The sequence below is a fragment of the Macrobrachium rosenbergii genome, chromosome 9 (assembly GCF_040412425.1).
Source record: "Macrobrachium rosenbergii isolate ZJJX-2024 chromosome 9, ASM4041242v1, whole genome shotgun sequence".
NCBI lineage: Eukaryota > Metazoa > Arthropoda > Malacostraca > Decapoda > Palaemonidae > Macrobrachium > Macrobrachium rosenbergii.
The window spans coordinates 33,322,313-33,348,595 of NC_089749.1; the positions used below are offsets into that span (position 1 = coordinate 33,322,313).

Here is a 26,283-nt window from a genome sequence, read left to right on the forward strand (position 1 = left end):
CCTTTTCCATTTACTATCCCTTTTTCAACTATCCCTTCAACCCCACCCTTTCCATTTCCATTTACTTTATCCTTCAACCCCTTTCCATTTACAACTTTCCATTTATCAATTTACTAACCCCATCCCTATCCCTTCAACCCCACCCCTTTCCATTTACTATCCAACCCCATATTTACTATCCCTTCAACCCCACCCTTTCCATTTACTATCCCTTCAACCCCACCCCTTTCCATTTACTATCCCTTCAACCCCATCCCTTTCCATTTACTATCCCTTCAACCCCACCCCTTTCCATTTACTATCCCTTCAACCCCACCCCTTTCCATTTACTATCCCTTCAACCCCACCCCTTTCCATTTGCTATCCCTTCAACCCCATCCCTTTCCATTTACAACCCCACCACCTTTCATCCTTCAACCCCATCAACCCTTCAGCAACCCCACCCTTTCCATTTACTATCCCTTCAACCCCACCCCTTTCATTTACTATCCCCTTTCCATTTACAACCCCACCCTTTCCATTTACTTTCCATTTACTATCCCTTCAACCCATCCCTATCCCCTCAACCCCACCCTTTCCATTTACTATCCCTTCAACCCCATCCCTTTCCATTTACTATCCCTTCAACCCCATCCATTTCCATTTAACCCACCCTTTCCATTTACTCCCTTCAACCCCATCCCTTTCATTTACTATCCCTCAACCCCACACTATCCCTTCAACCCCAACCCTTTCCATTCCATTTTCCACTATCCTTCAACCTTCAACCCCATCCCTTTCCATTTACCATCCCTTTCCATTTACTATCCTTCAACCCCATCCTTTCCATTTACTATCCCTTCAACCCCATCCTTTCATTTACTATCCCTTCACCCATCCCTTTCCATTTACTATCCTTCAACCCCCCATTTCCCAACCCTTTCCATTTACTATCCCTTTCCCATTTACTATCCCTTCAACCCCATCCATTTACCATTTACTATTTACTATCCCTTCCCTTCAACAACTCCATCCCCTTTCCATCCAACCCCATCCCTTTCCCCTTTCCATTTTCCATTTACTATCCCCCTTCAACCCATTTACTATCCCTTCAACCCCATCCCTTTCCATCCCTTTCCATTTACTATCCCTTCAACCCCATCCCTTCAACTCCATCCCTTCCATTTTACTATCTAACCCTTCAACTATCCCAACCCATCCCTTTCATTTTCCCCTTTCCATTTACTATCCCTTCAACCCCAACCCATTTACTATCCACTATCCCTTTCCATTTACTATCCTTCAACCCCACCCCTTTCCTTCAACCCCCCCTTTCCATTTACTATCCCTTCAACCTATCCTTCAACCATCCCTTTCCATTTACTATCCCTTCATTTCCATTTACTATCCCTTCAACCCCATTTACTATCCCTTCAACCCCATCCATTTACTATCCCTTCATTTACTATCCTTCAACCCCATCCCTTTCCATTTACTATCCCTTCAACCCCACCCCTTTCCATTTACTATCCCTTCAACCCCCCCATCCTTCCCTTCCATTGCTATCCTTCAACACCATCCCTTTTCATTTACTATCCCTTCAACCCCATCCCTTTCCATTTCAACTATCCCTTCAACCCTTCAACCCCACCTTTCCAACTATCCCTTCAACCCCACCCCTTTCTTTACTTTGCTTTCCATTTACCCCTTCAACCCCATCCCCCTTCAACCCCACCCCTTTCCATTTACTATCCCTTCAACCCATTTCCCCTATTTATTTACTATCCCTTCAACCCCATCCCTTTCCATTTATCCCTTCAACTATCCCTTCAACCCCATCCCCTTTCCATTTTACTTTACTATCCTTTCCCCTTCAACTTTACTATCCTTCACCTTTCCATCCCTACCCAACCCCAACCCTTTTTCCATTTACTATCCCAACCCCACTTTTCCATTTACTATCCCTTCAACCCCACCCTTTCCATCCCCTTTCCATTTACTATCCCTTCAACCCCATCCCTTTCCATTTACTATCCTTCATTTACTATCCTTCAACCCCATCCCTTTCCATTTACTATCCCTTCAACCCCCCCTTTCCATTTACTATCCCTTCATCCCTTTTTACTATCCTTCATTTTCCATTTACTATCTATCCCCTTCAACCCCATCCCTTTCAACCCCACCCCTTTCCATTTACTATCCCAACCCCACCCCTTTCAACCCCATCCCCCTTTCCATTCCATTTACTATCCCTTACATCCTTCAACCCCAACCTTTCCATTTACCCCAACCCCTTTCCATTTACTATCCCTTCAACCCCCCATTTACTATCCCTTTCCCTTCATCCCTATCCTTATTTACTATCCCTTCAACCCCACCCTTTCCATTTACTTTCCCTTCAACCCCATCCCTTTCATTTACTATCCCTTTCCATTTACTATCCCCTTCAACCCCATCCCTTTCCTATCCCTTCAACCCCACCCCTTTCCATTTACTAAACCCCACCCTTTCCATTTACTATCCCTTCAACCCCATTTTCCATTTCAACCCCACCCTTTCCATTTACTATCCTTCAACACCCTTTCCATTTACCCCCTTCAACCCCACCCTTTCCATTTACTATCCCTTCAACCCCATCCCTTTCCATTTGCTATTTACCCTTCAACCCCACCCATTTACTATCCTTCAACCCCAACCCATTTGCTATCCCTTCAACCCCAATCCTTTCCATTTACTATCCCTTCAACCCCATCCATTTATCCATTTGCTATCCCTTCAACCCATCCCTTTCATTTACCCTTTCCCCTTTCCATTTACTATCCTTCAACCCCACCCTTTCCATTTACTATCCTTCAACCCCATCCCTTTCCATTTACTATCCCTTCAACCCCACCACTCCATCCCTTTTCAACCCCATTTTCCATTTACTATCCATTCCTTTCCATTTACTATCCCTTCAACCCCCACCCTTTCCATTTACTATTTACTATCCTTCAACCCCACCACCCTTTCCATTTACTATCCCTTCAACTCCCTTTCCGTTTACCCCTTTCCATTTACCCCTATCCCTTTCAACCCTTCAACCACTTTCATTTTACCCTTCAACCCCACCCTTTCCATTTACTATCCCTTCAACCCCATCCCTTTCCATTTACTATCCCTTCCATTTACTATCCCCATCCTTTCCATTTAACCCCACCCCCACTTTTTCCATTTACCATTTACTATCCCTTTTCCATTTACTATCCCTTCAACCCTTTTTCCATTTACTATCCCTTCAACCCCACCACTTTCCATTTACTATCCCTTCAACCCCAACCCTTTCCATTTACTATCCCTTCAACCCCACCCTTTACTATCCTTCAACCCCATCCCTTTCCATTTACTATCCCTTCAACCATTTACTATCCCTCCTATCCCTTCAACCCCCCTTTCCATTTACTATCCCTTCAACCCCTTTCCATTTTATCCCTTCAACCCCATTTCCATTTACTATCCCTTCAACCCCATCCTTTCCATTTACTATCCCTTCATTTACTATCCTTCAACCCCACCCCTTTACTATTTTTACTATCCCTTCAACTATCCTTCAACCCCATCCCTTTCCATTTACTATCCCTTCAACCCCAACCCTTTCCATTTACTATCCCTTCAACCCCATTTCCATTTACTATCCCTTCAACCCCATCCCTTTCCATTTACTATCCCTTCAACCCCATCCCTTTCCATTTACTATCCCTTCAACCCCAACCTTTCCATTTACTATCCCTTCAACCCCACCCCTTTCCATTTACTATCCCTTTCCATTTACTATCCATTCAACCCCACCCCTTTCCATTTACTATCCCTTCAACCCCACCCTTTCCATTTCAACCCCACCCTTTCCATTTACTATCCTTCAACTATTTACCCTTCAACCCCACCCCTTTCCATTTACTATCCCTTCAACCTCACCCCTTTCCATTTACTATCCCTTCAACCCCACCCCTTTTCATTTACTATCCCTTCAACCCCACCCCTTTCCATTTACTATCCCTTCAACCCCATCCCCTTCTTTACTTTAGGAAACCATAAAAATTATCAATGCCGCTGAACTAATCAAGTTTTTAATGCAGAAATTCTTACAACTCATCATAAAAAAAAAAGAAAAAGGTAACTTTCCCAAATGTAAAAATTTACATTGATATGATTGTTATCAACGGACCCCTATACCCTTGCTAAATTATCCAGCTACCTTTTGGCACTTTCACTCACTCAGTCGACTCTCTCGGTGAACGGCCTTTAAGCAGTCGTTATTTTAACCATCGCTCTGTCTGCCACTTGAGCTTACACCACGTGGACTTATCGTTTTACTGGAAAAAGAAACACAAATAAAGCACAATAATTACGCACTCTTACACTCTACAGTCATCCTTGGAGGGTAAACACAGGACACGAGGAAATAATTAAACTGCCTCGAGAGGCATACAAAATACGTCTTCCCTTCTGGCATGGCGACAACTTCACTTTTTCTCGTACTTCAAATTCTGCCTCTTCCTTCACCGAACCCAAGTGAGATATGATGATACCTTCGCAGATGGAATGAGCAAGATTCTCCGATTTTCGCTCTTGATATATTTTTTTTCTATTCTCCTTCCTGGCTGCCTACGACTCGTTTTTATAACTGACATAAGAAATAGAAATGAATTATTACAGAGCGGTAGCATATAATAACAAAGAGAGAAGGCTACAACAAATTTAAAACATGCTACTAAATTAATAATACTGAATGTGCATATAAATTATATATATATTTATATATATTATATATGTATATATATATATATATGTATATATATTTATAAATATATAAATATATATATATATATATATATATATATATATATATATATATATATATATATATATATATATATATATATATATATATATATATACACATATATATATATATATATATATATATGTATGTATATATATATATATATATATATATATATATATATATATATATATATATATATATATATATATATATATATTACATTAAGCCACAAATATCGTTTAAAATGCAGTTCACTATACCTCAGTATTAACTGTACACCCAAGGTGAATTATAATTTATGTGTTTCGTCACCAGTGGGATTAGAAACAATGACAGACCGAGACTTTGGCCACTAAGGTGTCAAGAGCTCAGTGCTCAAATTCACTGCCTATCGTTGTTTTGAAACCTACGGTAGCAGTGGTTCATTCCAATGGTGACGAAGCACTCAACAATTACAACCTCCCCTGGATGTAAGTTATTCTCGAATCATAACGAACTGGATATTAAGCGAAATGAGTGGCTTAATATTTATACACACAAAAAATGTCAGTGTATGTGATATAAAAAATACACCTTCCAACTTCTAGTATCAGTTAGGTCTGGATAAAAAAGATATGAAACCCTGAACAAGGTCACTGACATAACAACAAGTTTCCACCCACACGGAAAAGAAGGTACAAGAGAAGCCACTTCCCTGAACGAGAATCTGAGGAATAATTCATGAAATTCCTCAGGTCTCGAGTCTGAGGATTCACTCAAGTGAGAACAAAACTGCAGCGAAGTGTGGTTACATTTGTTAGTGAAATCCTACGTAAATATTATCGCTGACTATTAAAATTACATATTCCATTAATATATATTTAAAAATCATTATCTAGTAAAATCTACATGTAAAAAATGCGCCGAAGTTTCTTTGGCGCAATCGAGTTATCTGTACAGTGTATAATAATGCTGTATGAGCCGTGGCCCATAAAGCTTTCAGCCACGGACCGGTGGCGGCCTGTCCTATAGCGTTGCCAGACGCACGATCATGGCTAACTTTAACCTTAAATAAAATAAAAACTACTGAGGCTAGAGGGCTGCAGTTTGGTATGTTTGATGACAAATTTTCAGCCTTAGCAGCTTTTAAGATCTGAGGACGGACACAAAAAGTGCGGACGGACAAACAAAGCCATCTCAATAGTTTTCTTTTACAGAAAACTAAAATGATTATGAGTTCAGATATCTGATAAAATTTGCACTGTATCTTCCCTTTAAGAACTCAGTAGCTTCTTTGTTTCAAAACCATTACATAAATGAAATTAACAATGGAATTTGTAAAATATTTTAAGAACGTGTTGTGACTCTTTCATGAAAGTTCACTACAAACATTCCAAAAGGTTCCGTGTGGTTGACAAACCCACCAGTGAATCTTGAAATACTTAAGTTATTAAGGGAATTAAACCAATTAACAGCACAAAAAAAAACTAAGCACATTCTAGTCTTTCGAGGCTACAAACCTGCTTTTAATTTTTGACCAAATGCCCTTCTCTGACCCATGGCCGAAAAAAGCGGAACTAGATGCTGTCTTTGACAGAAATAATCTTGCAAATAACAATGTGATGACTTCCTAAAAATAGTGTGACATTTCACAAAAATCTCCCCAGAAATTTCTATAATATCGGTAAAATATGTTGGTTAAGAAGTTGAGTAAAACGACTTGTGCATAATCTAGTTAAGTCACTTCTCATGCTATATCAACTCAGCTTTGATCAACCAGATTTAGTCTGGACAAGATCCAAGCATAATGATCAAGTATGGACTCAGTCTAAGGAGGTCCCAAGCTTTTTGCTGTATTCCAGAACCAGTGGAGAAAAATCCCGTCCCAAAAGTACTCCTACAGTCAAGAAACATTGTTGCTTTCTCAAAACAGTCTAAGAGGGTCTGACTTACACTGGGGCACAGAAAAAAATTTCATTTTCACCAGCATAAAACCATTTCGTTTGAACAACCAAATCGTTGTTTGTTTTCGTTAAATATCCACCAGATTTATTATCTCCTTGCTCAGTTTTGCTATACAGCTCTCTCTCTCTCTCTCTCTCACGGAAATCGTGCATATCCTCCAGCGCTGTCAGTATATTCTTTCTCCACTCTCCCTTTTCCCTCCCTATATCTCCCTTCCCATCCAGACTCTTTCTCCCTACCCTTTCCCCATTTACTCTTGTCAAAAGTGGGTTTCTTACGGATTCCCATACTTGTTTTCATGAACTTCATATATATATATATATATATATATATATATATATATATATATATATATATATATATATATATATATATAAGTCCCCATATATCAATATATCTCTATAATGAACATCCCGTTTTCTGCAGTGCCTTCACATCGACCTGGGTGTTCAAATCAACCTGTAAAACCCATGCTATCACCATATTTGTAAATTATGTATTTTATTGTCTTTCTGAATGATCATGCATTATGTACATGTAACGGGGTATTTTCGTAACACATCAGACATTATTAATCATTATGTTTTCTGTATGAACCTGTCCTGTTTTTGTAGAGTAATAGTTTGACCTCAGGTCACCTGTAAATCTTTGTACCCGCGGTCTCTGTGAAGTACGCAGATGTCCGCACGCCACTTTATAAGCAGATCGCTTCATCAATAAACTAGCAGTACTTGTCTTCCTGCTCATTATTTCGCACCTCTCTCACAGTGGTGACCCTCGGAGTGTTCCTGAAAGCCATTAACGGACCCAAATGGCGACTAAGTCTTGGCCTGATGAACCTCACCCATGCCCATAACGGACTAACTATGGCACTCTAACAACGCGTTCGGGCGTTGACCGACCCTCATCGGCAGGTCGCCAGCGTCATTAGCGGACCCACACGGCATGATCCTCCAGCATCTTTTGACGAGAGTATTTCCACTCCTTGTGAGAGCGCGAAATGAGCATGGATGCGGACATTCCAAACCACGTACATTTTACCACAAACCTCTTGGAAGCAGACACCTCCCTCTTGCAACCCCCTCCTGTGCACACCTCCACGCCGGTACCTGCACCCCACACAATGACCCCCCTGACAGACCAACCAAAGACAGCCCTTAACATAAGGCTGCCACCATTTACCAAGGAAAACGCAGCGTCCTGATTCTACAGGGTCGAGGAGCAGTTCAGGGTAGCAGGCCGACATCGCTATCAACGCCCTCCTGGAAGAGATATACAGGAAAATCGCTCCGTGGTTATTGACGAAGTCGGTCCCCGGCACCTTCCAAGAACTAAAAACCACTCTCGTTGAGACCTGCTCCCTGCCGGTCTCCGAGAGAGCTGCCTGCGCCCTCGACCTCGCCCTCAACCCCCAGCAGGAGGGAAACCTCTTGGAAATGTGGCATGCCTCAAGGACCTCCTCCTCCTCCCTAAGACTGACAGCAACAGCAGGCACAAAGAAATCAGCCTGTCGAGGGAGACCTTCCTGTGGTAGCAACTGCCGGAGGTCCGTGGGCAAATCACGGACGCATAGACCCTGCTGGTCGAGGACCTGGTCAGGGTAGCTCAGTGGCTGATGGATTCCACAAAGGCAGCCAAGAGGTGACCACGCCCACACATTCCACCAACTGCCTCCTGCCGGAGGACCCCACCATGGAGGCCGTCTACGCCGTCGACCAGAAAAGGCCATCCCACCAGCAGAAGAGGGAGCGGCTGGGGCTTTGCTATTACCACTGGAGGTTCGGGAGAGCTGCCCAGAGATGTGAAGCCCTCTGCCCTTTCTTCCCTTTAAAAAACGGAGGAGGCAGTGGCCAACTGCACAGGCCGCCATGGCAGCAGCAGCAACAGCAGCAGAAACACCCAGGTGTCCCCTTACCAGTAGGGTTCTACGTCCGCGACACCATCTCCGGCAGCATGATGTTGGTCGACACAGAAGCCGTGCGTTCAGTGTTCCCGCCTTCAGGAGAGGACTGCAGACGCATGCCGGACCCGACTGCCTACCTGACAGCAGCGAAGGGGTCCCCCATCCTCTCCTATGGCACCAAGCTCCTGTTGATCTCCATCCTTGGCCGGAGGTACAGCTGGAAATTCATCATCACTGACATCAGGACCCCACTCCTAGGGACGGACTTCCTCGCCCACTTCGGACTGGCAGTTGACGTCGGCCACAAATGCCTGCTGGACACCAACTTCTGCCAGTCCCTGCCCTTGTCGCTGGGCCCCAAGGAGCCTGCCATCTGTTCTGTCGTGCCCCACCAATACAGTTCCCTCCTGAAGGAGTTCCCAGAGGTCTTCAAACCCGAGCTCCGCCAGATGCCCGTGGCTCCTGCAAAACACAGGATATACCACTACATCAAAACGAAGGGCCCCCTGACGCACACAAAGTTCAGATGGCTTCCCCTGCAGTGCCCTCAGGAGGCCAAAAGGCCTTTGCTGAGATGGAGAAAATGGGCATATGCAGGAAGGCTCCCAGCCCGTGGGCATCCCCCCTTCACATGGTGCAGAAAGCAGACAGCACCTGGAGGCCCTGCAGTGACTACAGGCGGCTGAACCTTGCAATGGAGCCTGACCACTAACCCCTGCCAAACATGCAGGACCTGACAGCCTCTTTCCACAGGGCCAAAATATTCTCGAAAATGGATCTCTTAAAATTATATTTTTAGGTACCAGTAGCATCGGAGGACTTCCCAAAACCACCATCGTCACGTCCTTCGGGTCCTATGTGTTTGCATTCTCCACCTTCGGCCTGAGGAACACGGGCGCAACCTTCCAGAGGTTGATGGACAGCATCCTGGGGGACCTGGACCTCTGGTCTGCTATGTCGACGATATCCTCATTTTTTTCAGATCTCGGGAGGAACACCTGCGGCACATCTGGAAGGTCCTGCAGTGCCTGCAGGAAAATGGCCTCATCATCAGGTTCGATAAGTGCACCTTCGGCGCTGAAAAGGTGGAATTCCTGGGCCACGAGATATCCCCTGGGGTTGTCCGCCCGATGTCATCGAAGGTCAAAGCCGTCGAGAAGTTCCCCATGCCTACCTCCATCAGGGCCATACAAGAATTCCTTGAGATGGTCAACTACTACAGAAGATTCATCCCTAGGATTGCTCACACCATGGCCCCCCTGACGGAAGTCCTCAAGGGATGTCCAAAATCCTTAGTGTGGGGCCCCGACCTGCAGAAGGCCTTCCTCCTGACAAAGTCTGCCTCGCCAAAGCAACAACCCTGGCCTGCCTAATGGGGACCACTCACCACAACACCACCACCCACAACCCCGCAGCCAACGGAATGGTGGAAAGGTTCCACAGGTCTCTAAAGCCATCCCTCATGGCTTGTTGCTCCTCCGAGAATTGGAAATACCAGCTGCCCTGGGTCCTCCTCGGGTCAAGAACCGCTCCCAGAGCCAATGGAAAAAGTCTACAGGGAGACCCTAGTAGTCCTGGGGGAGCTCGTCACAGAGGACAGGGACGACATAGGGACACAGAGGCTCCGGGACAGGATTGGAAAGTTCGCCCCCTGCCAAAGGACATTCACCGACAGGGCGTCCCCCTTCATGCCCCCAGATTACCCTCTGCCACCCACGTCTTCATCAGGAACGACGCTGTGCACCCACCCTTAACCCCTTCGGACATCCCCGCAGGCAGGAAAGACCATTCCGTCCCGGAAAACCAAAAAACCAGACAGGTATTCCAAGTAACCCCTCCAGAGGGCGCCGAGGAAGGTGACCACCCTCTCAGTTAACATCCAGGAAGCAAACCCTTTGTCCTGGAGCAGATACCTACTTTGATCAGACGTTACCTCCGTCTTTGGGGGTATTGTAAAGTCCCCACTCAACACATTCTCTATAATGAACATCCCGTTGTCTGCGGAAACATCGACCTGGGGTCAAGCAGAAAAACATGCTAAACACCATATTTGACAAATTATGTATTTTATTGTCTTTCCAATGATCATACCTCTGTACATGTAATGGAGTATTTTTATAACCCATCAGACATTAACATCATTATGTTTTCTGTTGAACCTGTCCCATTTTTGTAGAGAAATAGTTTGATCAGACGTTACCTCCGTAAATCTTGGGGAAGGAGTATTGTAACTTCCATCCCCATAAGCACATTCTCTATAAATAAACTATCCCTTGTCTTCTGGTGCTCATTATTTCACATCGACTTGGGGTCAACGAAAAAACATGGTCTACCACCATATTTGTAAATTATGTATTTTATTGTTTTTTTTTATTTTAATGATGTCATGTATATATGTATGTAATGGAGTATTTTTATAACACATCAGGCATTATTAATCATTATGTTTTCTGTATATATATGTCCTATTTTTATATATATATAGTTTGACCTAGGTCACCTGTAAATCTTATATATATATATATATATATATATATATATTATATATATATATATATTATATATATATATATACATATATCAATAAACTACATACATGTCTTCCTGCTCATTATTTCATACATATCTCAAACATATATATATTTTTTCTTGAACTTATATATATATATATATATATATATATATATATATATATATATATATATATATATATATATATATATAAAATATATATCTTGGAAAACTACATACATCTCAAAACTTGGTCTTGGATACATTCTGTCTCAAATATTAATACATACAATTACCTTGTATATTTTCTTTTCTTTTATTATATGTATATATATATATATGTATATATGTATGTATCTGTGTATATATATATATATATATATATATATATATATATATATATATATATACTGTATATATATATATATATATATATATATATATATATATATTATATAAAAGTGAATGTTTGTTTATTTGTTTAGATGCTATAGAAATCCGACCCGGTTAACAGACCCAGACAAAATCTTTCACATGGTCTCTATGTCACCCTAGAAAGGTTTATAACTCATAATCAAACCCCTACCCCGTGACAGACATACAAACACAGAAGAAGCAAATTAAATTTTCGTTTTTACGTCACCTTTTCCTTCAGTGATTTCTGGGTTAATTCTCATTTTTCACCTGTCGCTCCACCTTTTTTCCCAGGCACTGTCAGACATATGATTAACCTACAACAATAAATCCAAATCCCCTATAACATCAAATTTTGATCAGAATTTACGTGAATTTTGATCATAATTTATGAGAATTACACTGGGGAACAATTTAAAAACAATTTTTTTGTTGAGTTGGATTTTTGAGCTTATCTTAGACTAAAATTGGCATGCTGATTCCAAATCTGTAGTTAGTTTTTTTCTAGCACGTCAAGTTTTTTCTAAACAGCTTACCTACCAGATAAGCAAAATTCCAATGGTTAGCTGTAGTAAAACTTGCCAGCTGATAACGATTTGACTCATCTACAGCTATGTGGCAACTTGTTTGTGCAGTCACAATTGAGACAGTGCGGTGAGAGGTGTGTGCAGCTCCCCATAGGTCAGTACTGTCAATATCTGCAAACAGAAAGCTAGGATAGTAGGAATTAGGAGGATTTGTTATGGCTTTTCTATTACCCTTGTAACAACATACCATTGTAATTTCTATTTCGTTTAATGCTTTTTTTTTGTTTTTCAGCTTGTAACTATTCCAGCCTAGTGTTTTATTTACATAGGTATATATTTCTTTTGTTTCAGATCATGTCTGCTCCTGCTACGTCTCATCGTAAATGCCTAAACAACCCTGACTCCTTCTGCTATATATGTGGTAGTTTCACCATTCCAAGTCAGAGGGCAAACATCAGCGTATTTGTCAAACAAGCATATTTCGCATATTTTAAAGTGAAACTCGGTGATCAAGAAAAGCCATGGGCCCCTCACAAAGTGTAGCAGTGTGCCGAGAGTTTACAGATGTGGACCAAATGAACACGTGAAAAGATGCCATTTGGTATCCCCTTGGTTTGGCGAGAGCAAAAAGGTCATTCCACAGACTGTTACTTTTGTTCAGTGAAAACATCAGGATTTAGCAAGAAAAATAAAAGTAAAATAGAGTATCCTAATATACGGTCAGCTATAAGACCAATGCCTCATTCAGCTGAAATTCCAGTGCCAGTTTTCAAACAACTACCTCCTCTAGAAGATCTGAGTGATGCTGAAGAACGCAGTGACAGCAATGATGCAGATTTTGACATTCACGAGGATCCAGTTCGTAGGGGATTTGATCAGCACGAGTTGAATGATTTAGCACGTGATTTGGGCCTATCAAAAAAAAGCTTCAGAAATACTAGCATCAAGACTGAACGAGAAAAACCTACTTGAGCAAGGGGTGAAGGTATCATACTTTCGAACCAGAAAAAGTACATTTCTGCAGTACTTTCGAAGTGACAGCGGTTTTGTGTTTTGCCATAACATTCCTGGTTTACTGAAGGAATTAGGACTTTCAAACTACAATCCAAATGAATGGCGAATGTTTATTGATAGCTCAAAGCGGAGCCTGAAGTTTTTCCTTCTACACAATGGCAATTTGTTTGGCGCAGTCCCTATTGGGCATTCGGTCTATCTTCGTGAAGAATATGGAGATGTAAAGAGAGTTACTGAGTTATTGCAATATGACAAACACAATTGGATCATCTGTGTTGACCTTGAGATGGTGTCCTTCCTTCTTTATCAGCAACTTGGATACACAAAGTATCTTTGCTTTCTCTGTATGTGAGATAGCAGAGCTCGAGAGAAGCATTGGGTTGAGAAGAATTGGCCCCCGAGATCTGATCTTAAACCTGGAGATCCTAACATTGTACATGAGCCACTTGTTGACAGGAAGAAAATATTACAGTATTCCCACCTCTGCACATAAAACTAAGCCTCATGAAACAATTTGTAAAAGCATTGTCAACTGATGGCGACTGTTTGAAGTATATCATGTTGACATTTCCTGGACTGTCAACTGAAAAAATCAAGGCCGGTGTGTTTGATGGTCCACAAATTCGACAGCTCATCAAAAATGAACAGTTCACCGGTACTATGTCAGACCTTGAAAAGAATGCTTGGCTATCATTCAAAGACGTCTTCAAGAACTTTCTTGGAAATACACATGCAAGTAATTACACAGAAATTGTTCAGAAAATATTAGAGAGCTACAAAGCGCTTGGTTGCAACATGAGTATTAAATTACATTTTTGCATTGCCATCTTGCCAACTTTCTTGGTTCATGCAAGCTATTTCTTTGAAGGTTATGGAAGAACATTTTGTGATGGCTGACTATTGTTGGAATCAAACGTTTGTTCTCAAGTTGAACACTCCAGAAAAAGCAAGAAGCGTTTTTATAAAACAATTATATCCTTTGTAAAAACATAATAATTAATAAACATTCTATTCATGTATTTTTTCATTTTTCATATTTTTTTGCAAGATAAAACAAGAAAACTGTTATGTATAGTATTTTCAAAAACTTAAGAAAAATATGATAGAGAAAACTGAGATCAGTTTTGGATTCAGCACCCAAAAATTACTCAATAACAACTGTCAGACCTAACTAAAAAAATTATGTTCCCCTGTGTAATGTAATTGTTTATTACCTCGATAAAATCAACACTGAAAACCTACAGGGCATAAAACTTGCGGAATACGACGACGTTAAACAGAGACCACAGAGAGACAAGGCCTGTTCGATGTACTGTGACGTAAGCAACGGTAGTCCGAGTCGCTAGCACTGACTACGTTCCCAGACGAAAGAAATGTAAAGAAAACGTCACCAAAATAGACAATTTGTTGCTTGCCAGTTATGGCAATTAGTTAATTTACTTATTTTTTTCGTCTACACTAAATTGTGTACACCAAATAATATTAATTCGAAACACAGGTTAAGATACTGAATCAAAAGAATTTATTTACAGTTACAATATACTGTAGTATATACCGAAGTACAAACATGTTTATCATTGTATTAAAAATGTTTATACATAGTGTTAACGTCAAATTACAAGACGGCAGTGCATTGGTTTATTCTACTATATGTGAATGAAATACCTTAATTATTGCCTTTTACATACAGCTATTATTTGGTGGTTGAAGTTTTAAACTTTCTCTTTTTATTCAATTTTTTGTTAGCTGCAATCTAGTTTTTCTTGGGAACAATAATAATTATTCAATAAAATGTTAGAAACCAATACTATGAATTTTGTTATTTTTCTGTACAATGACCTTCATTACTTATTGGAGTTGCATATTTATTATTTAACCTTTGGCCTTTATATGGGGATTTTACATTCATTGTTACCCATCAAATGTAATGTAAAAAAAAATACATAAATCTGCAACTTCTAAATAAAAAGGGAGACAGTGATTTTTTCCAAGAGTTAGTAAAGCTTGAATGAGATACTCATTGAATATTTGTAAAACTAAATGAACACTTTGTTTCTCAAAGGTGGGTGAGGAGAATGCTTTTCATGACAGTTTGTAATAATGTTTCAAGAGTAAACCATCTATCTCATGAAGTTTTTTCAGAGTTGAATGGTGCATAATGAATTTCATTTTCTAAAATATGATTTCCAACAAATGAGAACCGTGGGAACTTCACTGTTTTATTTGTATCTTTCTGGCCAAGCCAATTATTCCTGGTAGCCTACATCTCAACAAGTGTACTGAATTCCCGCCTTAATAATCAAAATATGGTTTCAAGTGAGTTTCATCCACCGTCAGTACCACTGTTTTGTCATTGGGTAGTAATGATTTACATTTACTGTATTCTTAATGTACACCAGAAAATGAGTAATTTTGTTCTGACGCTGGCATAAACTGTTTGGAGACACTCCTGATGGTAGAGTACCTCAGCAACATTAGGAATTTCTTATCTCTCAAGAGTCTATAACTTTGAGGGGAACAATTATTAAACAAAAAAAAAACAAAAAACAATATTACCAGCTCTGATGAATGATCAAATTTACTCAGTCATTAACTGCAGTTGTTCAAATATGAATTTCAGCACAAGCAAATGTTCGACTGATCATCTAAAATTATTGCCAAAAATGAAATCACTAATTTGATAACAGCAATGCTATTGCAGTTTTTAGAAATACACTCAGCAATGTCAGCTCTCTTCAAGTTTTTCAATATCTACTCAATGATATTCGTATCATGAACCTCTGTAGGAATCATTAAATCTCCTAGGTGACATACTTCAGAAACATGAAAAACGCATGTACTGTGCAGTTAGCCTTCACTGTAGGTAGGGTATTGTGTTGTACAGTATACTATTTCATAAATCTGTACTCAACTGTTACCTGTGGAAGAGGAAAGATGGTCTTTTAATATTTGTATGAAATTTATATATGAGCATTAAAACACAGTAATGCCATGAGGTTAGGTTATTTATTGGTATCCCTTCTGTTTGGTACCTGTAACCCTAGAATACTAAGCCAGTCTAATTTTATTCACCTTAACCAAACTAGGTCCAATAAGGTTTGTCCCTTACCTTTGACTACTGGCAATGGTAACTTGCCTACTTGATCACTACACTGTACATCCACTTGTGATGAACCTATAACTTCTATGTCTGTGCCATTTCCAAAGCTCTTGCTAAGTCCTACAATGGGAGTTGTCTGGACATAGGCTACACTGGGAGTTGTCTGGACATAGGCTACCCTGGGAGTTGTCTGTACATAGGCTACTCTGGGAGTTGTCTAGACATAGGATACACTGGGAGTTGTCTGGCAATAGGCTACACTGGGAGTTGTCTGGACATAGGCTACATTGGGAGTTCTGTGTTAAGTCTAGTTTATATGAATTCCACCTAAAATTCAATCTAAGCTAAACCAGCCTTTCTTTATATTGTGCTTTACCTTGCTGCTCACAACACCTACCTAAATCCCTTTTTCTGGCTACAGAATTCTTAGGCTATACCTGAGTGTAGGCTATACTTGCACAGGCCTCTTAGGCTATACCTGAGTGTAGGCTATACTTGCACAGGCCTCTTAGGCTATACCTGAGTGTAGGTTATACTTGCACAGGCCTAACTCATGTTACCTTACCAGAAAAACCTAACTGTACGTTATCCTAATGTGGAATGGAATGGAATATGAAATTTAGGCTTGAAGCCAACCGCTGGAATCTGCGGGATTATTCAGTGCTAGTTATCTCATGTTATCCAGAGGCAAAAGTCAAACACTTGTTGCAGTGAACTTAGTGTTGAGTTTACCTACTTACCATAGTAAGTTCATTCAATAAAACACACATGATATATCCGTGGCACGCTACTTCATTATGCCATGTAAGTCTTACGGTCCAATTAACAAATAAAACAATGGAACCACGAGAAGACCTCGTACTCAAATGATGTACGGGAAGGAAGCTCGAGAGAGAAAGACTCGCTAACGTCAGACTACCAGGGTCCACATCATCATGTCATGGCGTCATATCCAACAGGCCTTGTCTCTCGGTGGTCTTGATTAAACTCCTCCCATTGCAAAACCTATAATCAGTTTAGTATATCCAAAAAAATTAAACAGATGTGTCATAAAGCAACGTAATTCAAAATGCACGTGGCCATTATTTGACCCAACTTAATTTATGACAATCATTAATATAATTGTTTATTGCGTCGATGAAATAAACATTGAAAATCTATATCGGTTTAAATGAGTTTTGGAATTAATCATTGGCAACAGAGCAGTGAGGCGTAGGAGACAGATGATGGACCGTTGACAGTTAACCATATATACAGGCCTTCCCGAGTCCATCTCAGCACATAATAAATTTGATCGAAGGACTAAGTAATGTTTTTCATACAATCACAAACATAGACCATGCATGAAAAAACGAAGCATCAACTTAAATTCGGTGATTCACACACCTTTATTTGAAATGGACACCTGGCAACTGCATCAACCCGTGAACAGCAAGACTGGTAAATACCAGTCAATTCGCACCTATTGTTGTATTCCCGTATTTAGGAAAATAAAATGTTTGTTTACCGTTATTTATTAGAATGATAAATATTATTTTCTATCTTTTATCAACGTGTATTTATTCAAAACAATAAACAACATTTGCCTTACATTCCTCTGCGAAGTTTGTTTATAACTCATTACGTCATAACCAGGGACTAGTTGAAATAGTTGCCGTACGAACATGCATAGCGGTAATTTTTTGCTATCGTCCCTAAAACCAAAATAAAGCATGCGTATCACGAGTTGAAGTTAGCCCTATTGGAAAGTGTTTGCATCTTTTTTTCTTAATACACTAAAATTGAAATGTCTATCTTTTTACTTACAAGATGAGAAAATTCAATACTTTTCGTCTCCAATAAATTCCTCTGACTGATAAGGAGGTGGAATGCTACCTGTTGCAAAAATTCCCCTGATAATAAAAAAGAAGCAAAAAAGCTTAACAGAGTATAGTTTATGTATTTCTAATTAAAAAAGACGTATATTCTCATACAATATCAATGAACGAGTTTAAATTAGAACATGAGAGAGAGAGAGAGAGAGAGAGAGAGAGAGAGAGAGAGAGAGAGTTTATCGGTTGTCATGCTGAGTTATCCTGGAAGCTGAATGACTACTAGCTGACCAACCCAGCGCTGCTCGGGATAACTCTGAATGGCAACCAATAAACTTTCTCTCTCACTCTCTCTCTCTCACTTTTTCCCTCTTTCTCCTCCCTAACACCCCCTCTACTCTCTCACTCCCCTCTCTCTCTCTCTCTCTCTCTCTTTTTCCCTCTTTCTCCTCCGTAACACCCCTCTATTTTTTCTCTCACTTCCTCTCCCTCTCTCATTTCCTCTTCCTCTCTCTCTCTCTCTCTCTCTCCAACCAGTTCCTTGTTGGACTGGTCGGTACCGTTCTCGGCTAGCATTCTGCAGGGCCCTCGTTCAAATCTCCAGCCGGCCAATGAAGAATTAGAGGAATTTATTTCTGGTGATAGAAATTCATTTCTCGGTATAATGTGGTTTGGATTCCACAATAAGCTGTAGGTCCCGTTGCTAGGTAACCAATTGGTTCTTAGCCAAGTAAAATAAGTCTAATCCTTCGGGCCAGCCCTAGGAGAACCGTTAATTAGCTCAGTGGTCTGGTTAAACTAAGGTATACTTAACTTTTTACTCTCTCCAACCCTCCCTGTCTCTTCCCCTCTTTCTTCTCTCTAACACCCCCTCTACTCTTTCTCTCACTTCCTATCCCTCTCACTCTCTCTCCGTCACCCCCTTCCCAACCCCCAACCCTTTTGGTGCCATTGATGTCTTACCCCCAGAGTATTCTTTTCCAGAGTGTAAGTCATATGTATACCAAAATTAGGTATGATAACCACCCCGCTTCACAGGCAGAACCAGCCCCGTGTCAGGGAAGCCCTTCCCACCCCCACCCCCTTTGGTGCTCGTGATGTCTTACCCCCACAGTGCTGATTTCTAGATAGTAAGTCATATGTATACCAAGTTTGGTTAAAATTACTAAATGTGTTTCAGTTATGTTGGCACATACACACACACATACATACATTTATATGTATGTATGTATGTATGTATGTATACAATCACATGTATGTATGTATGTATGTATGTATGTATGTATATATATATATATATATATATATATATATATATATATATATATATATATATATATATATATATATAATATATATAAAATATATCATAAAAATCATTAATTAAAGGCTACATTAATTATACGTTGCAACCATATATTTCGCTCACTTCTTCTATGTTCCTGTGCACTGGTAAAACATGTACAAATAATGTTTGACAGGAGTATATATTTATGGCATATGCAGGTGTGGCAGTACGACGTTGGTGGTTAGCAAATGACCGTTGACTCGGGACGGGTGGAAAATAGGTTATTCCCTTGTGTTCTGGGCCTCGTCGAGTCTGGTGGGTCTATTCTCTGGAACACCTGCTTGCGAAGAGGCCTGAGGATTAAGTCGTCGGTGACATCCGATTTCTAATGTCCTCCTGACAAGTTTATATTGTTGGTTTCATTGACGATAGCAGATTCCAGCATCTTCCTTTTCTACGGACAGCTACTTTTGAAAACCAGCTCGACCTTTATCCTTAACATGTACGGAAATCCCCGACCTCTCTGAAGCATATCGTACTGATCTTTTGTGGTTTGTTAATCTTTAATCTTCCCAACGTAAATCTCATTACAGTTGCTGCATGGTATCCTGTAAACTACGGCGTCTGCTGCTGTTTTTTTTTATTTTTAAGTATACGTTAAGTTAATGAGCAAACTCCCAATGGATTTGGGATAATGGAAAATAAATGGATTATTAGATTTGAGGTGTTCAGTTGCTTTTTTGACGTCTTACGAAAACTTCAGTTTGTCGTTAAAATCTATTTGTCTGTTGTTTGTTGGGCCTCTGTATTACATTCTATTCGCTTTGTTAAAAGCCCTCTCGATAACGTACGATGGGTACAGCAGTTATGTTATATGTTGACGGGTTGCGTCGAATTCTTTTTCTAGGTACCCATTTGAACATATCCTAAGCCCTCTGAGAACAGATTGCAGCCAACCATGATCTTTACGGAGACATCGTGGTAGCTTAGGAAATGAACATAAGAAACAGCGAAAGTAGGCTTCCTATATACTGCGGTGGCCTACTAGTTCCGTTCTCTTACGAATAATTCATCTAGGAAAGAAAATTTTCAGTCCCTTTCCCATTCTGTTTTAAAATTTATGGTCGGAACCAGCGAATTTAGTCCATTAAAAAATCTATTGAAAGATCCCATGCTATTGTCCAAGCATGTAAAAATATCATATCAGATAATATTGTGAGGTTTGATAGACGACAAAATTTCCGTTTCAAAGTATTCCCTGTACAGGATCGCTAGAAGGGGGGGGGGGGACAGGGGCTGCCCATGCTACCTCCAAACTTTTGTTCGTAAAAATTACCACTAAAAGATAAAAAGCATTCTTAGTTACACACTGACTAATTAGTTCTAGCGTTTTGTCAATGGCAAGAGAAAAATGTTCTTCAAATGGTTGCAACTTCCTATTTAGAACGAAAGGACAAAACTTCGTCGATCGGGACTTTGGTAAAGAGTGATTCTATGTGTAAGCTGAGCAAATTCATCGGGAGTTCGCTCATTAACGAATACTCCAATAACAAAAGGAACAGACGCCGGACTTTAAACGATACTATGCAGCAACTGTAATGATTCACGTTGGGAAGACAGGTAGATCCATCTCGCAAAGATTAACAGAGCACAAAGATCAGCGCGACCTGCTTCAGAGAGTTCGGGGATTTTCCTACATATTAGGGACAGAGGTCGAGCTGGGTTTCAAAAGAAGCTGTCCGTAGAAAAGGAGATGCTGAAATATGCTATCAGCCATCAAACCAACAATATCAACCTGCCAGGGCATTGGAAATCGGACGTCACCTCAGGCCTCCTCTCAAGCATGCGCCCCAGAGAATAAGCCCACCATACTCGACGCAGACGGGAGAGAACGAGGCACAAAACACAAGAGAATAACCCATTTTCCACCCATCCCGGGTCAACAGTCATCTGCTTACCACCAACGTCGTACTTCCACACCTGCATATGCCTTATATATACATACTCCTGTCACACATTATTTGTCCACATTTTACCAGCGAACAGGGCCACAGAAGAAGTGTCCGAAATATATGGTTGAAACGTATAAACAGTGTTTTTATGGGCCTTTTATCTTCATAATGTATTGTTCGATTACAGCAAAAGATATTCATATATATATACAAATACGTAAATGCATATGTATATATATATATATATATATATATATATATATATATATATATATATATATATATATATATATATATATACGTTATATAAGCTTTAAAAATCACAGTAGATGCACGTGACTTCAGTGTATAAGCAAATCCCACAGGAAAATGGCAGGCAGAAGTTCAGTACCAAGCGCTTTCACGTTTATTAACGCATCGTCTGGACAAGATGCGTTAATAAACGTGAAAGCGCTGGGTACTGAACTTCTGCCTCTCATTTCCTGTGGGATTATATTATATTATATTATATTATATTATATTATATAATATATGTGTACATATACATACAGTACATACATATATATATCTATACATATATGCAAATATCTATACATAAATATATATATGCATATATATACAGTATACCTATACATATATATATACATATAAATATATATATACATATATATACATATTGTGTATATACATATATATATATATACATATACAGTATATACATATATATATATATATGCATATATATATATACATACATATATATACATATATTATATATACATATATATATACATACATATACATATATATATATATATATATATATATATATATATATATATATATATATATATATATATATATATATATATATATACATACACACACACATCATGAAGGAAGTAATAGGGAAAGGCATCCTCATCCTTTAAGAGTTTATTTTCAATGCCGAACAACAATGACTTAGAATCCATAATTATCAAGAAGACTGTACCGTCGTTAAACACTCAATCGTCTTCTGCAAAACTGTTTACATCCTAGTTTGGGCAACTGGTTTTCCTCACTCTGTTTTTTATTTATTTATGTTAATCTTGCTCTTTCTTTCATATAGGTAGGTTGTTTTGAGATTTTAGTGAACTCCTTTTACTTATAATGGGTTTGTCTTTGAATGTGTTGTTTATTTTTAAATGTTTGTACTTCATAAAGAGCTATTGCCTTTGCATATCACTATAAATTAATTTGAGTTATTAATGTTCGCAAATTATATTTCATAGCCTTGAAAATGCGACTTGGAATTCGTCGCGAAACGTCGGCATTGAAAATAAACTGATAAAGGATGACGATGCCTTTCCCCATTACTTCCTTCATGATGCATACTTCGAGCCACAGCTCTGCCCCTTAGGTGTGGGTGTGTGTGTGATATATATATATATATATATATATATATATATATATATATATATATATATATATATATATATATATATATACGTATATATGTGTATAATATGTATATATATATACATACATACATACATACATACATACATACACATTGCTTCACTTCCATCAGTGAATAATTTATGTTGTCTACGCTAATTGCGTGCTAAAAGAATCTGTTTATATAATGCCTCACTATTTGGTCCACAGGTGGAAATATGGGATAGCGTTACCTTAGCAAGGAATCTTAACAAACAGGAAATCTTCTTATGGTTAACCTAATAAATATGCAAAAAAGAAAAGTGCTAGTGCTAAGATTGTGTGAGGATTCCCAAAACATCCTGAAAGTGTATCCTCAAATGAGGATTCAACGCTTGACGTTCGTGTTTCCGAAATTTTGCTAGATCTCAGCTGTAATGAAGAACATCACTTTTTTGCTACATGAATTTAAAATGACTTTAAAAATATTTACTTAATTTAAATCACTTTATTTAAATATACTCGAGAATATTTTATATATTCAAATATAGTAACTAAAAACCCAGTTTTCCATTTTTAAGACGGAAAACACAGGCTTCTATATGGAAGCAAGACCTTCCAAAATTCCAATACTATTCATGACAGCGAATCATTTAATTAAGACGAGAGGAAAATAAATACTATAAAAGATTAATAACACGCGGAAAAATTCTCACATACAGCGGGATTTCTGTAAATAATCAAAGCATAAAAAAACCCTCACCGCACATACGGATTCGTTTTTAGGCCTAAATAAACTTTATAATTGAACGAGGAATACTATCACTTCAAACTTTCTAAAACTTCAAGAAGTTTAGCCTTAAAAAGTTGGTTCCGTAATACCAGAAGTGAAAAAGAGAGATTTATCTCTTAATTAGTTGATTCAAATACGCTTTAATACCTTCTGCAACTCGAGAGAGAGAGAGAGAGAGAGAGAGAGAGAGAGAGAGAGAGAGAGAGAGAGAGAGAGAGAGAATCTGATGAATCGCTGAGTTATCTTATCGAAGCTAACCCCTTCAATTTTTTTTATTATGAATTGGAAGTAAATATTTTGACGAAACCTAGATCGCCAAGATTTTTCCATCACTTTTTTCTCTCTCAGCTCTTTTCGCGAGTCACTGCACTACAAATACTAACAGCTTACATCACCAGACGAGAGACAGTGTGTGAAGAATACAGCCTATATCATTCAGTCCTTGCCAGGCACTAGACTCAGGAACTGGAAAGCGGTTCTCCCTACAACACAAGGAACTATAAAATGTAAGATAGACAGGCGCACAAAAGAAAGATTGTGAGCTAGACACCTACGGCAGTCTAAGAGAAAGAGTCTACCTGTGGAATACATATAGAACGATCAACTAGGGGGAAAAAGAGAGAACCAAATACTTACGGTAATCTTAGAGAGAGAATTGAGGAGATGTTGGCAAAAGGCAAACGAGCACTTAATAAATGACACATAGTACAGTCCAACGTCTTACACAGCAACAAAGAAATGCAGATTGCAATAACCCTTTGTGAACGGGCGTCGTCAAATGACGACTACTTACAGCTTTACGGTAAATTCCGGGTAACGTCTTCTGACGATCAGCATTTCGCGCCATACAGTTTGAACGAATTTTGCGGGAAAAGTGTTCAGATTGCTTCCATGGACAATAAATGACTCATGGCAACTCTTACAGCAACTATAACAGCTAATCGTACAGCTGCAGGCCTCTTATTATTTAGATAATTACGTCAGATTTGCGTAATCTCACCTCAATTAAGGTAATTCTGAGATAATGAGATTTTTAAGGTAATTCTGATGTAATCCAATGATCTATAAGGCAATTCTAGCATAATCAACGGGGTGAAACATTAAATTTTGGCATTATTATAGTCCTAATAGTGACGAATGAGTGGATAAAATTTAAATAATAATAGCATGAGTACTTGATAAACTGCTTAATTGCTTAAAGTTCCCACCTTCCCATCAGGCATCAGTTACATGTTGTCGCCACAGGTGCCAGGCGGCGTGACAGACCACAGCCACAAGCCCACTTGTCACTGTATATGGTAACATTGGTAACCGTTGTTGGGTAACTGTTCACGTTATTACATCATTACATGTACAGGGGTGCTGAGCGGCGAGTCTGCGACTATCTCAACATTGCTTTCGGACCATTTAATTGGTAAGGGTTCTATTGAAGTGATAGAGTATAAACAGTGGTGGTGTGTAACTTGCGTTGTGTAGCTTGTGATTTTATGATACTGTATTAGTGATAATGGTGTGGTGGATATGTGTTGACAAGTGAATATTTTGTAAAACCAGTGTCACATCGGTCCGCCAGTTTTTTTTTTTCTTCCATTACTTTCTGAATGTTATAGACCTACAGGTTAAAGAAGGGGGTATTGACAATGCTGGTAGCCTAGCGTGGTGAAGGTGAAGATTTTATTGGAATTAAAAGTGGGACAGGGCCATTTGGTTGTATTTGTTTGTGTGTGTGTGTGCGTGTGTGTATGTATGTATGCATGAATATATATATATATATATATATATATATATATATATATATATATATATATATATATATATATATATATATATATATATATATATATATATATATATATATATATATATATATATATATATATATATATATATATATATATATATATATAGCCTATATGTTTCTGTATAATTTTACGGTTTTGATTCACATCTGAATCGATTTTTTTTACAGTGTGACTTTGATTTAATAGCATGGCTACGGCAGTGCCAGCAGAGGAAGTGATGATGTCGATTATGACACAGATGAATCAACTGCCAAGCCAGCATCAAAATAATACAAGCGTTCCTACAAACAAGTTTCGCACTGCTTGGCTGCACTTTGCAGAGTTTAAAGATTGGTTAAAGGCACCTCAAGGGGACTCAAAGCCCACATGCTTGGTTTGTTCTATATCTGTATAGTGTTCAAAGTGGGGCATCGAGAGACAAGGAAAAAGTGCTGGGCACACAGCTAGATGCGTTAAATCTCAACGGAGCATTAGCAATATTTTTGTTTCACACCAACAACCTGTTGCCTACAAGATGTTAACTGAAAGTAGAATTTGAGGTTTCATTGCTGAGAACAATTTATCCTTTTCTTTGTCAAAGCCACTTCTTGACCTCATTAAACCTACTTGTCCATCTAGTCCAGTGGAGACACAAACATTACACCAATTGAAAATGTCAACTACAAAATGTACCAATGTAATGAGGCAGGGGCGAAGATATAAATTTTCAAAATCTTTGGTTAAAATTCTTAAAACAACTTTGTTTAGTATTATACCAGATGAGACTACAGATGTGGGCAAGGAGAAACAGTTGGCACTGTGTGTAGTCTATTATGACTATGAAAAATTTAAGGTTGTATGTAACATTTTTTGATATGGTTGTACTTGAAAAGTGTGACGCCCAATCCTTGTATGCTGCTATCAAAAATACTGTGGGGACAAAGGTATCCCGTTTAGGAATAACTGGATTTTCATCGGACACCTGCGGTGTGATGTTTGGGGAGAGACAATGTGTAGTCGCT

The 26,283-nt window shown here is 39.1% G+C and overlaps 1 pseudogene; it reads left to right on the top strand.

Annotated features, from left to right (window-relative positions):
• Positions 1 to 12,223: 12,223 nt before the first annotated feature.
• LOC136841930 (uncharacterized) lies at positions 12,224 to 13,469 on the top strand (annotated as a pseudogene).
• The last annotated feature ends 12,814 nt before the right edge of the window (positions 13,470 to 26,283 follow it).